Consider the following 12,386-nt stretch of genomic DNA (forward strand, 5'->3'; position numbering starts at 1 on the left):
GATTTGCACAGTTAGACCCTGCTTGGTCTTTCCTTACCCTCACAGAGCTGAATTGTCCATGCAGGCACAAGGAGCTTTTGTGCTGGCTGCAGTCCCTGCTAGGAAGTGGGGTAGGCTCTGGCTTGGGTCAGTGGTGGAGGAGCTTATGGAGGTGTTGCACTTGGAAAGCAGAACTCACTTGAGATTCTGGATCCCCTGCCTGAGGGAAGCTGGTTCTGAACTCAGTGCAAAGCTTTTTTATGGCTGCAGAGCTCCTGAGAGGCAGGTGCCAGACCCTTGACAGCAGCTCTGCTGCAGCCCCGTTCTGCCTGTGGCACGTGGCAGAGCTGACAGGTATTTTGGTAACAGAGGGCCTCAGAGACCAGCCTCCTTAAGCTGAACCAAACTGGTCTGTTCTGGAGCTTTTTTAGGACTCAGAAGCTGAAGGTTAAGCTGTTACTTAGGCTGCCAGAGTGGGCTGTTGTGTGAGACAGGTCTCTGCTTTGGTGTCACACAGCTCCCACCCAGTGTCTGCACAGGCTGTGGCTCCAGGGCTGCTCCACCCCAGTTGCTGACACCAGGAACCAGTATTCCCAGCGCAGGGAGTGCAGCTGGAGCACAGTGAGGTTCACCTGCTGACACTCATGGCATTTCTTCCCATTCACCAGGCTGTAAGGGCTGAAGATGGACCCCTTTCTCTCTCTCTCTCTCTCTCTCTCAGATGGCGATTTTGCTGACAACTGTAAAGAATCTGCTCCATTCAACACTCCACATCTGTCCAGGTGTCTGGCTTTGTAGAACTTTTTGAGTTGCAGTCCCTTTTCAAGTCTGAAGATTTATATTTTGGTTTTTCACTTGAGCTGGCTCAAAAGTGGCACTTTGGGTTTTTCCTGCTGTTGATCTTAACACATCTTTTAGAGCTCAAAGCACATGACAGCACAAACAGCTGGGGAGATAAAATTCCAGAAAAACAATAGTTAATCTTCCTCTAAGCAAAGTGCTGTGGCAATATGACTTGATCACTGCAGTCGAACTAATTAATTTCCCATACCCTGGTCTTTCTTTGTGTGATACTGCTCTTCTTTCTCTCAGCCAATGACTCTTCTGTTGGCATCTTTCCTGTTATCAGTGTCCTTCACTTCCCTGTCCCTCCTCATGAACTGCATATCAAATTCTGTAAATGTTTTGTATACATAATACCTCATTCTTGGTAATAAAATACAGATAGTCTTTAAAAGATTTTTTTATTGTTATCAATAAATGTGAACTGTTTGGAAAAAAAAAAGTGGGGGGCAGTCTCTTTATTTCATTCATCTGCTGCAAAGCTTCCAGGTTATTTTATGTGCTGGATTCAGTGCTGGGTGAGGGAGGGGCTCCCTGGCTGCCCCCACCACTGACACCTCAGGCAGGAGGCCGAGACAATCACACTTGGGAAATGACGGGCTTTAATTAGTAGAAATAGACTAAGCTTCAGCTATTTTAAAAACAGGAGCCAATAAACGTCAAACTGTGGGTTTTCTAACTCCTGAAGCTGGAGCAGAGGCTGCAGCGTATTTATGGTTGGTCTTTCAAATTTGATCCAAGCTGTGAAGCTTTTATAAATGAGAATCTTTAACCGTGGCTGTGGAGGTCTGTCAGCAAGACCAGATGGCTGCCTGACCTACTTCAAGCTTTAACATGTGGTCAATATTTCTATGCCAGCACATAATAATGGACCAGCTTTCTGCTGCTCAGGACCTTTCTGAGTGCAGCAGCCCTACACAAGGTGTTGTACAAGGAGGTGGCTTTGCTGGTCAGCTGGGCTGTGCCTGGAGACGTGGGGGAGCTGCCTTTGTGGCCAGTGCCCCTCTCTGAAGTGGCAATTAAACCTGAGCCTCAGCCCCTGCTTGAGCTGGGTAGGTGATTTCAGTGCAGGCCAGGGCTGCTTCAAACAGCTCCTCTGGGAGAGGTGTCAGTCTGGTTGAACCCTGTGGTTTGGGTTCGTTTGTTGGGTTTTTTTAATGTGCATTTTTATGAGACGAAGAAGAATTCCTGGAAGAAATTTCACCTGGTTTTTTTCCCACCTGCATCCCCTCCTCCCCACAAAGCTGAGGGCTCCCTGTTCTTCAGGTCTCTATTTGCAACCTTTGGTTGCCAGCGAGCCTGTAAACTCTCAGTCAGCCCAAGGGAAGGATCCTGAACTGCCATTCCCGAGTCTCCCCTGCTGGAGCAGGAGCTGGCTCTGCCCGAACAGCAGCACCCAGTCCCTGCAGGAGCAGCCAGGGCCGTTTGCTCTTCCATCCCTTCGCAGGGTGGGCTGATTCCGTGCTTGGTGTAGGCAGGCGAGTTAAAACGGTGATGGGAAGGAAGAATTCTGTCATGCTGGGGGCACCCAGGCAGTGCAGGGTCACACAGAGCCCTCCCCTCCGTGCTGGCCGTGCCGGCCCCATCCTGCATCCCCACTGCCCTCCCACAGCTGCGGGGGAGGGTGCGAGGCCGGCGCAGCATCCCAGGAAGCTGCTTCCCAGGGCGGGGGCTGCTTAATGCTGCCGGGAGAGACAAATCCTCGGGCGGAAGCGTTAGGTTTTGGCTGGCTTTCCAAAGTCATCAGCAGCCAGCTCTATTATCCAGGCTCTTAAAAAAAAATTGCCATCTCCTGGGTTTTCTTGGAAGGGTAGGAAAGCATTTCTTTTATTTCGCTAACTCATGCTGGTAGTAAGAGTTTGGATGCTGAAAAATAGAAGGTTGGGATTTTGCACCTTGTTTTTCCTTTTTTCCCTTTCCTCTGACCACTGCTGAAGTCATCCCACTTTGTGCCGTCAGCCTTGGTTCCCTGTGGTCCTGTGGCAGCCACAAGCCAAGGGGAGCAGGGAAGGGAGCCTGGATTTGGGCCCTTTCCCCTGTGCACAGGAGGGGAAATAGGGGCTAAGAGGGGCAGAGCTGGGCCTCCCCCAGCTCCTCCTGGCCTAACAAACACACAAATAGATAAATCTCAGGCTTTTCTCTCAGGCTTTTTTCTGCTGGTGGAGCCTTCCCTTGTGCCATGGGGTGACCTTAGTGGGGCAGTTCTCCCCAGGATGGGCAGCCCGAGGGGAGTCCTGGATCCCAACATCCCTCAGGTGGGGCTTGGGATGGTGACCCCAGCACTGCCCCTCACCCGGGGACTGTGCTTTGAACTGTTTGCAAAGAGAAGGGGAAATGAAGGAGAGGAAGGAGGAGGGGAAGAAAAAGGGAAAGAGAAAAAGGAAGAAGGAGTTAACATCACACACCCCTTCATTCTGCCACTACCCAGCAACAAAAAAGGTGCAGGGCAGCCCCAGCCCCCAGCAGTGCCCCCAGCCCCTGGTTTGTGCCCCCCCCACTTCTCCTAATGGCATTTTGTGCAGGGAACATCCACCTGGGTGTTGAAGAGCAAGTGCAGGGGGGACCCTGTGTGACCCCCCCAGTCCGGGCTGTGCTGGGGAAGATCCACAGCCCAGCCCAGGGTGTGGGGTCAGTGGCTCACCCAGGTGTCACCCCACAGCCCAGTGTCCCCTGCTGACCCCTCGGACCCCCATGAGGGTTCCAAGCCCTGGGGTGACCAGGGTGAGGCCAGGGCAATACCGAGCCAGTCCAGGGGGATCCCAGCTCTGCAGGCAGCCCCTGTGCCCCCAAATCCACCGCCTGGCACCATGGGGCACCCGGGGGGGATATCGGCCACAAACCCACCCAGCCAAGCCCGGCGTGTGGCACTGAGGGCACAGGGCTGAGGGAGACCCCCGAGGGGGAACCCGGGGCCGTGCTGGTGCCCCGGGGACAGGGCAGGGACACGGGTGGCCGCAGCACGGCCGGGCCCCGCACAAACCCCACTAGATGGTGCCAGCAGCCCGCGCACGGCCCCGGGCACCCGCCGCTGCCGGGGGGCCACTGTCCCTGCTGCCAGGGGGCCACTGTCCCCGCTGTCCCTGCTGCCAGGGGGGACACTGTCCCTGATGTCAGGGGGGCCACTGTCCCCACTGTCCCTGCTGCCAGGGGGACACAGTCCCTGCTGTCCCTGATGTCAGGGGGCCACTGTCCCCACTGTCCCCACTGTCCCTGCTGCCAGGGGGACACAGTCCCTGCTGTCAGGGGGGCCACTGACCCCACTGTCCCCGCCGCCAGGGGGGACACTGTCTCTGCTGCCAGGGGGCCACTGTCCCCACTGTCCCCACTGTCTCTGGTGCCAGGGGGCCACTGATCCCAATGTCCCTGCTGCCAGGGGGGCCACTGTCCCCGCTGCCAGGGGGCCACTGTCCCCACTTCCCTGCTGCCGGGCGGACACTGTCCCTGCTACCAAGGGAGGGACACTGTCCCCTCTGCTGGGGTGGGGGGACGACGACGACATTGTCCCTGCTACAAGGCAGGGACACTGTTCCTTGTGCCAGGGGCTTGGCGTGGAGCTGGGGCTGCCCTGGTCCCCCCGGGTTCTGCTGCACCAGAGCACTGGTCCCCACTGGGAGCCACAAAGAGGGCAGGGGACCCCTGTGTGACCCCCCCAGCAAGGACAGCACATTGTGCATGGAGCAGCCGCCACTCCAGACCCACGGGGTGGCTGGGCTGGGACACACCCGGCCCACCCAGACCCTGTCCCTGTGCCCTGCACATCCGAGAGGATGCTCCACTCACCTCCAGGCTCCATCCTGCCTGTGGGTTTGCTCTCCCACTGCTGAGAATCTTCCTAAACCGTCACCATCTCCCAAGAGTCCTGAGAAACTTAATCACGGCTGGAGGAAACCCTTGAGGATGTGCTAGGAGAAACGCTGTAGAAGTGAAAAAATATCCTCCTTAATTCTTGGCTCCAGTATGGATTGGCCCACGAGCTGCAGTGGGCTGTATCCAAACACTGAATTTTAATTATGAGCAGGATTTCACCAGGGAAAGGGAGATGGGAAGAGGAGCAGCCCAGAGAAAAAGATGGAAACCAAAACCACAAATTCTCCCAAAAAAAGATCCTTGAAGTCATGGCAGAACAAAACTTACGTCAAGCCTTTTTGCCTTTGCATAGTTATTTATTATAATAACATTTATGATTATAACATACTGCCTCTTCTTGGAGGTGCCAAAACAGCAGCAGAGGGGCTGGAGGACTCTCAGGTCCAAAACGTGTGTGGCAGAGCGGGGAGGGCAGGACCTGCTCCTGTCCCTATGGCTGGCACTGGCACTGCCAGGTCCTGGCCAGGGGCTTTTCCAGCCCTGGGGAGTGATGGACAGGTCAGTGCAGCCCTCCTCGAAGTTTCTGCCATTCCCTGCAGCCTGGAGAGGCCACACAGCTCCGGCTGCTCTGGCCACATCCCTGCAGAGCCCTCACTGGGCTGTGCTTGCTCCAGCGGGTTTCCCTGGCGTCCCTCGCCAGGCACTGACGGATGTTCCCTAACAGCTCCCAGAGACTTCTCCCGCCACGGTTTGTGCCACCAGAGCCTTGCCGGGCTCACCACACCCCAGCTGTGTGTGCAGCCCCTGCCTGGCTCCAAAGCTCACTGTCCCCAAGGGTCAGGCCTGCCCAGGGACCTGCCAGGACAAGGTTGCCAGGACAAGGTTGCCAGGCCAGGTGTGACGATGTCACTCGCCCACTGGCATCAGCCCAATGCCATGTGCCCACCCCGGGCTCAGCCCCCCCCCCCAGAGCTGGCACATCTGGGGGTGGGGGGCCCTGCAGGACCCCAGCACCCATTGTCACCCAGAGCAGCCTGAAGATTTTTCCTGCTGGGCTTCAGTCACTTGGGGGATGAAGGCTCCCAGGGCAGCTCTGACCCCACAGAGGAGCCAGCTGCAGATGGAGGCTGCCCTCCACATGGTTTCCCCTAAAAAACCCTATTTCCCGAGCAAGGGAAGGGTGCATCTCTCCATGACCCGTCCCGGCAGCCCCTCTGCAGCAGCCCTGCCTGCATCTCTCCCCCAGGAGCAGCTGGCACACACTGGCATGGTGACACTGATGGCCTGAGCCAGCCTTGGGCAGCCACGGAGTCGGGTGTTTATTCATCCTTCACAAGAACTCAACAAGAAAGGAAGCAGGGAAGGATCATGTGAGCTCCCCGCGAGGAGGGCTGGTGCTGGCCAGCACTGGCAGGGACATCACCCAGGGCAAGGTCACTGGGCCCCTCCAGTCCACCCAGTAACTCTCCCCTGCTTACCCTGATGGAGCTGCAGCTCCTGGGGCCCCACAGGACTGGCAGCATCTGAGGGGTGCAGCTGCCTGAGCAATTCTCTTTGAAGATATTTGATGCTCTGCTGTGCCTCAGAGAGGAGGAGCCGGTTCTCCACCGGCTCTGCTGGGCCCTGGATGCTGCTGAGAGGAGCTGCAATGAACTGAGGAGGAGGAGGAATGGCAAATCCCTCTGCTGGGACAAAGAGACCTCTCCAGATGCAAGCAGCAGCTTTCCCCTCCTGGGATGAGGCCGGACCTTGGCAGGCATTGTCTGGTGCTGCTGCCCAGGACTCAGCAGGAGGTTGGAGCATCCTAACCTCCAGGCATCCTAACCTCCCGGTGGTGGCCCTGTGGCTGGCACTCGGTGAGAGCAGCAGGCACCACCAGAGCCATCCCTCACTGGGGCCAGCGGGGCACTGGTGTGAGGGCAGATGGCCCAGCCACCCCTCCTGGCACCATGGTGGTTGTCCTGCAGGACTTGGCAGTCACATTTCCAGGCCCTTCCCTTGGGGACACGGAGCAGTGACACTGAGCTGTGTGAGCAGATGCCCCAAACCCCACTGAACCCTGTGCCATCCTCCATGGGACACGGGGGAGAGCTGGGGAGGGATCCCAGAGTGTGCCATGGATCCCAGAGCATGAGCATCACAGTGCTGGGGCTTTGCCTCCTAAAACAGAAGAACAAACCTGTTCAGGCTCAAGGGCTGTGCTGTTGTTCCAGGTTTGTTTTGCTCCGTCCTCTGTGGGGCAGAGAGGCGCCTGTGGGTGTGAGTTAGAGCTGTGGATCTGGAATAGCATCCCTGGGAATGGTGCTGGGCCCCTCCTGGAGGAGCAGGGCTCTGCCCTGGGGGCCAGGGAAGGACTGCTGGGACTTGCACAGAGCCTGGCACAGGACCTGATGTGGAGCTGCTGGATAACCAGGAGGGGAGGGGTGTTAATTAGTGAGGGAGAGTGGGAAGGAGGGAAGTCAGGGGAAAACACACGGCACCTGGTTCTTGGAAAGCTGCTTTTGGAGGAGTTTGTGTCGTGTTGGGGGAGCTGGTGGTGCCTGCAGCCACCCCGGGGCTCTCAGTGGAGACACCATCACCCCCTCCTCCAGCCCTGCCCAATAGCAGCACTAACCCACCCCCAAGGATGAAGAGCCCGAATAAGAAACCAAGGAGCCACTGGGGATGAAGAGAAAGGCCATGGGGACCTGGGGTGACATCTGGCACACCCAGACCAACATCCCCCAGGAGGGCCAGGAGAGCGTGGGCATCCCAGGGCGGGCAGGGCCGCATGGGGACGGAGCAGGCAGGGCCTCGGGGCTCTGAGTCAGGCCAGGGCCGTCATGGGCTGCTGGATCCTGCAGTGCTGGCAGCACCAGAGAGCCCTCACGGCAGCTCGGAGGTGCTGCTGGGTCAGTGATCCCTGGGAGGGGCTGAGGGAAAGCTGCTGGCAAGGACCTGCAGAGCGCAGACCCAGCGAGTGAAGGCAGAGCAAGGGGGAAAGCTGCTGCCTTCATCCCACAGGGTTTGGTCTCCTGGTTCAGGGAGGGGGCAAAGTCATAAATTTCAGCTGTCTGTGGTGTGCAGCTCCGTGGGAAGTGCTTCCCAAAGAAAGTGTTTTCAGCTCGGAGATGAGGGCAGAGGGCAGTGCCAGGCTGCAGCAGGACTGATTGGGGTAAATCTAACCCCTCGGCAATGTGAGTGCTTTTCCTGCCCCTCTTTATAAGGAGTTTTGCAAGGACTTAATGCCTTCTAAAGTGCAGGCTCCCAGGGGCTCGGGCAGTGAGTTCCTGTCACCAGCACCCCTCCCTGGGCACAGCGTCCCCCCCAGCCCTGCAGCCTTCCCTGTGCTGGGTGGGGCAGGACAGCAGCCGTGTCTCAGACACGAGCTTTACAGAGTTCCTGTATCTGCCCTGTGCATAAAACCACATTTATAGGGGAAAATGGGGAAGTGGCTTTAAACAAGGCAGCACGGAGCAGGCGGCAGTGAGAAGTGGCTGGAAGCTTGCTGGGGGACATCCCTGCAGCCCAGCCTCAGCAGGGTGCCCTGTCCTGCCCCGTGGCTTTGCCATCACGGTTTTATTTTGCAAACCCCGTGCACAAACACCCCCAGTGTGTGCAAACACCACCCCTCGCTCACAGGTGCGCACAGCCCCCAAACACCCCTTTATCCCAGTGCTGGAGGCAGGAGCAGGTGCCAGCCCTTGTCTGAGGCTCACCCCGCACCCGTGCCCCCCTCCCCGGCACCGGGGCACACATTCTGGGCCATCTGGAGCGTGACACGGCGGCAGCAAGTCCCATTTGTGAGCCGGAGGACTGCCAAGCACATCTGGCTGTGTCAGGTCACCCCGCACCGCTGGCGCTGTCACACGGATCCAGGACAAAGCCTCGCCTTTGTTTGCTCCTGTTCGGGCATCACGAGCGTCCTGGGCACCGGGGGGTGGCAGCTCGGGAGCATGAGCTCACCGTAGGCTTGGTTTGTCTTCATGCTAAACCCTTCCTGGAGATGTCAGCTGCCAGAACATGTCATTTACGCTTCACGGCGCTGCCTCAGCACCGCACGGATGTTGCAGAGTGACAAACAGCAGCATCCTTGAAGGAACGGCTCAGTCTGGGTGATTCTTCTCTAACAAACAAGCGTGAACTGAGCTGGGCTGGGCTGGGCTGAGCCAGTCACTCACGGTGACTCTGCAGGTGCCGGGCTGCCCGTGGAGGTGGCCGTGGTGGTGGGGACCTGCTGTGAGCTTTCCTGACACAGCCTCGGTCGCTGGAAGGTGCTCCCGAATCCAAAAGCAAGGCTCGGGCTGTCACAGCTCGGCGTCAGACCCGGCAAGTGCGGCGGGATGCTGCCCTGCCCACCTCTACATCCCGGGATGCTGCCCTACCCACCTCTACATCCCGGGATGCTGCCCTACCCACCTCTACATCCCGGGATGCTGCCTGCCCACATCCCGGGCTCCAGTGACTTACAGCACATCGCCCTGGGAAATAGGATGATACTGGAGGGAACTGGGTTGCTCCTCTCCGTGCAGTGGGCTGGCTGGAATGGTAGAGTCAGCCCTGGGAAATGAAATCCTGCGGGTTTCTGCCTGTTGTAGCTGTGTTTGTTGTGCTCATGCGGCTCCTTCTCCCCATCCGTACCAGGAAAGTGCTTCACCAGTGTGAGCCCACCCCCAGAGCCGCCACCACAGCCCTTGTTTCTGGAATCACAGGCTGGTTTGGGTGGGAAGGAACCTCAAAGCTCACCTAGTTCCAACCCTCTGCCAAGGATGGGGACGCCTTCCACAGACCAGGTTACTCAGAGGTTACTCCTGGAATTTGCCTCTCTGATCCTCCCCAAGCTGGAGCAGGTTTCCCAGAGGTGCTGCTGCCGAGTGTGGATCGGACCAGGGGACCAGTACAGAGCTGGTCCAGCAGGTCACCCCCACTCCCCGCAGCAGGTCAAGGCACTGAGGAGGGTTGGGGGGCAGTGGGGAGCATTGAGGGGCAGTGGGGGTCATTGTTGGGGGGCAGTGAGGTGCAGCCCAAGCTGGCAGCCCCTGGGGACATCTGTGCACTGCAGCCCAGGGGACAGTTGGCATTTTGCAGCTTTGCACTTTGGTGTTCACCTTCAGACAAGCTGTTCCAGGAGGGGGGAACACAGCAGTGCTTCACCCTCCTTGCCTCAGTTTACCTTGTGAAAACAAATCTCAGCTCTCTGCCCTTGCAGCAGGTCCCGCAGAGGTTTTTAGCAGCTCCCAGCCCAGCCTGCAGCGCTCCGACAGAGGGATGGAGGTGAGGAACTGGAGCTGGGGATTGAAGGCTGGGACTTTTCCCTTCCCACATCCCTGCTGTGAGACCAGAGGAACTTGGCCAGCACCAGCGCAAGGAGCCACATCCATCAGCGCCGGGTAAATAGAGCCGATTGTTCCCAGCGCTGCAGGAGGGGAGAGGAGGGGAGCACAGCAGCACCCACACGGATCACTGCACAAGGAAAATGCAGGCAGGGGGCTTGAGAGGGCCTGGCTGACCCACGGCCCAGCTTGGGACATGGGAAGAGGTATCCAGGTCCCGGTGTTAGAGCAGCATCCCCTCCCCTCGTGGTGCCACTGGAGCCACACTGGCCTTGACAGAAATGAGACCCGAATTTGAGCATAAAGCAGCTGCACAGGGGAGCTCACCCCTGCCAGCTCCTCTCTGCTTCACACCAGTGTAGGAGAAAGCTGATGGAAGTGAACATCATTGCCCATCTTCAGAGCCAGGGAAGAGCCACAGAGCTGTGCTCAGGCCCTTGGGAACAGCTCTGATGCCAGGAGCCACCACAGCTCAGCCATTCCCTCCAGCCCTGCAGGGAGGGGGCACTGAGCCCCCCTTTCCTGTAATGTCCCCAGCTTGGCAATGTCCCCTGCCCTCCAATCCCTGCAAATGTGACTTTGGGTTCTTCATTTTTTAATCCCAGAACATCACCTGAACACCCTGATCTGGTGGGTGGCCAGGGCAGGAGGTTGAAACGAGATGATCTGTGAGGTTCTTACCAACCCAACCCATTCTGTGACCCCATGGTTCTATGATTCCATGGTTCTGTGACTCTGGGGTCACTCCTCCTGGCTCAGCTGGCAGCCTGTCCTGCTGGGGACAACATCTCTGCTCACAGAGGGACACCCTTGCTCGGTTACCCATCCCAGGAGGGGACTGGAGCAAGTTTAGAGGTGACTGGAGTGTCCTGCAAAGCTGAGACATGGCACAGCTCATCCTTTGGGGCAGGGAGAGCGCCACCACAGCAGACTCCAACCACAGGCAGCCAGGGCAAGGTGCCGCTCATGGCTCACCACCACCACTTGGATTCCTTCCAAGTAAAAACCTGGGGAAACCAAAAGCTCAAGAGCTGTGGGGACGCCAGAAGTCGTGAGCCAGCTCGGAGCCAGGCGTGTGGGGCTCAGCAGGGTGGTGCCCCTGGGCACGGCCAGGGCTGGCTGCTGCTGATGCTCCCTGACAGGAAATCTGTCACGAACATGCCATGTCCTGACAGGCGGCGGCTGCGCCGGAGCCCCCGGCAGAGGCTGTGGAGCCACCACGGCGCTGCCCGAGTGAGGCTGTCAGGAGCTCTTAGGGTGACAGTGGCATCGGGGAGTGGGGGTGGGCAGAGGTTTCCTCCTCTGAACCCAAGAGAGGAGAGGTTTTGGGGGTAGCCAGACCAAAACGCTGAGAATCCACAGCTGAAGGATCAGTCAAGGAGCTGCCGGCCCATCCCCTGGCTCGCAGGTCATGCAGCCCACGCTGTGGGGCCTGGGGCACTCTTAGGGAACACCAAACTCCCCTGTGAATGGATGCAAACCTCATTTTATTTGAACCTTGCTTTTGGCTGGATCCGTCCTTCGCTCCCGCCCTGAAAAGGAAGGAGCAGTTTGACCATAAAAGCGTCTAGGGCAATAATCAGCTCAGATCCAGGAGAGCACTGAGGTCACTTCTGCCCCATCATGTGAAGTTTATTCAGATATTTAAGGACAAGAAGTCACTGGGGAAAGAGTTGGGAACTGTGGCATGAAAGCCCAGGGAGTCAAGGCCAAGCAGAGAGCGGGGAAGGGCCCCCGTGGGCAGCGACAGGCGGCCCCGGGCAGGCAGAGCACTGGGGGATGTTTACAAAATGACATTTTCATACACTCTGGAAAGGAAAAAATAAAGCAGTTTCTTTTCAGGGTGAGAGCATCTCGTCTGCCTGGCTTTGCATGACATGGAGCACTGCTCCCAGCAGGACACGGGGCAGGGGAGGCTTGGCTGCCAGCGCTGCTCCGGGTGGGAGCACAGCCCGGCTGTGGGAGCTGAGCTGAGCTGTGGTGATGGGAGCACTGTCCCTTGACAGCCTCGGTGAGAGCCTGGCAGGGAGGGATCCTGGCTCAGTCCAGGCTGCAGGAGCACCTTGGATGGGTGAAGACTCCCTTCTGTGCTCCTGTCTCCAAATCTGGGGTCTTAGGCATCTCCTGCCAGCACCAGACCCCGCTGCACCCTGTGTTAATGCCATGGATCTGCTGAAGATCCCTTCTTCTCCCGACACTGCCATGAGAAGCCACATACCCACTCCTGGCTCCCCAGATCCCTGCAGCCATCCCCCGAGGGTACCAGGCTTTCTCCAAGCTTTGGAGTAGCTCCTCTCTTCACATTTAAATTTCCTGGACAAGAGCAGGACCCTATGGTGTATTTCAGGGTTGTTCTTACCTAATTTGCCATTTTTCTCCTGGAAATCCCTTGCCTTTAGGACTACTAACAGTCACCCAGAGATGCACGGCCAAATGCACCCTGCA

At 58.0% G+C, this 12,386-nt stretch overlaps 1 long non-coding RNA gene across 1 annotated transcript; it reads right to left on the bottom strand.

Moving 5' to 3' along the window:
* Positions 1-788: 788 nt before the first annotated feature.
* On the bottom strand, positions 789-4,731 carry LOC121666734. Its single transcript, XR_006016762.1, has 2 exons — positions 4,603-4,731; positions 789-3,134 (listed from the first exon to the last, which is right to left on the bottom strand). It is a non-coding gene; the product is annotated as an uncharacterized LOC121666734 (long non-coding RNA).
* Between the last annotated feature and the right edge of the window lie 7,655 nt (positions 4,732-12,386).

This window comes from Corvus kubaryi, unplaced genomic scaffold, assembly GCF_017639235.1.
Source record: "Corvus kubaryi isolate FWS band 111438036 unplaced genomic scaffold, C.kubaryi_AGA036_p1.0 37353, whole genome shotgun sequence".
Taxonomy (NCBI): domain Eukaryota; kingdom Metazoa; phylum Chordata; class Aves; order Passeriformes; family Corvidae; genus Corvus; species Corvus kubaryi.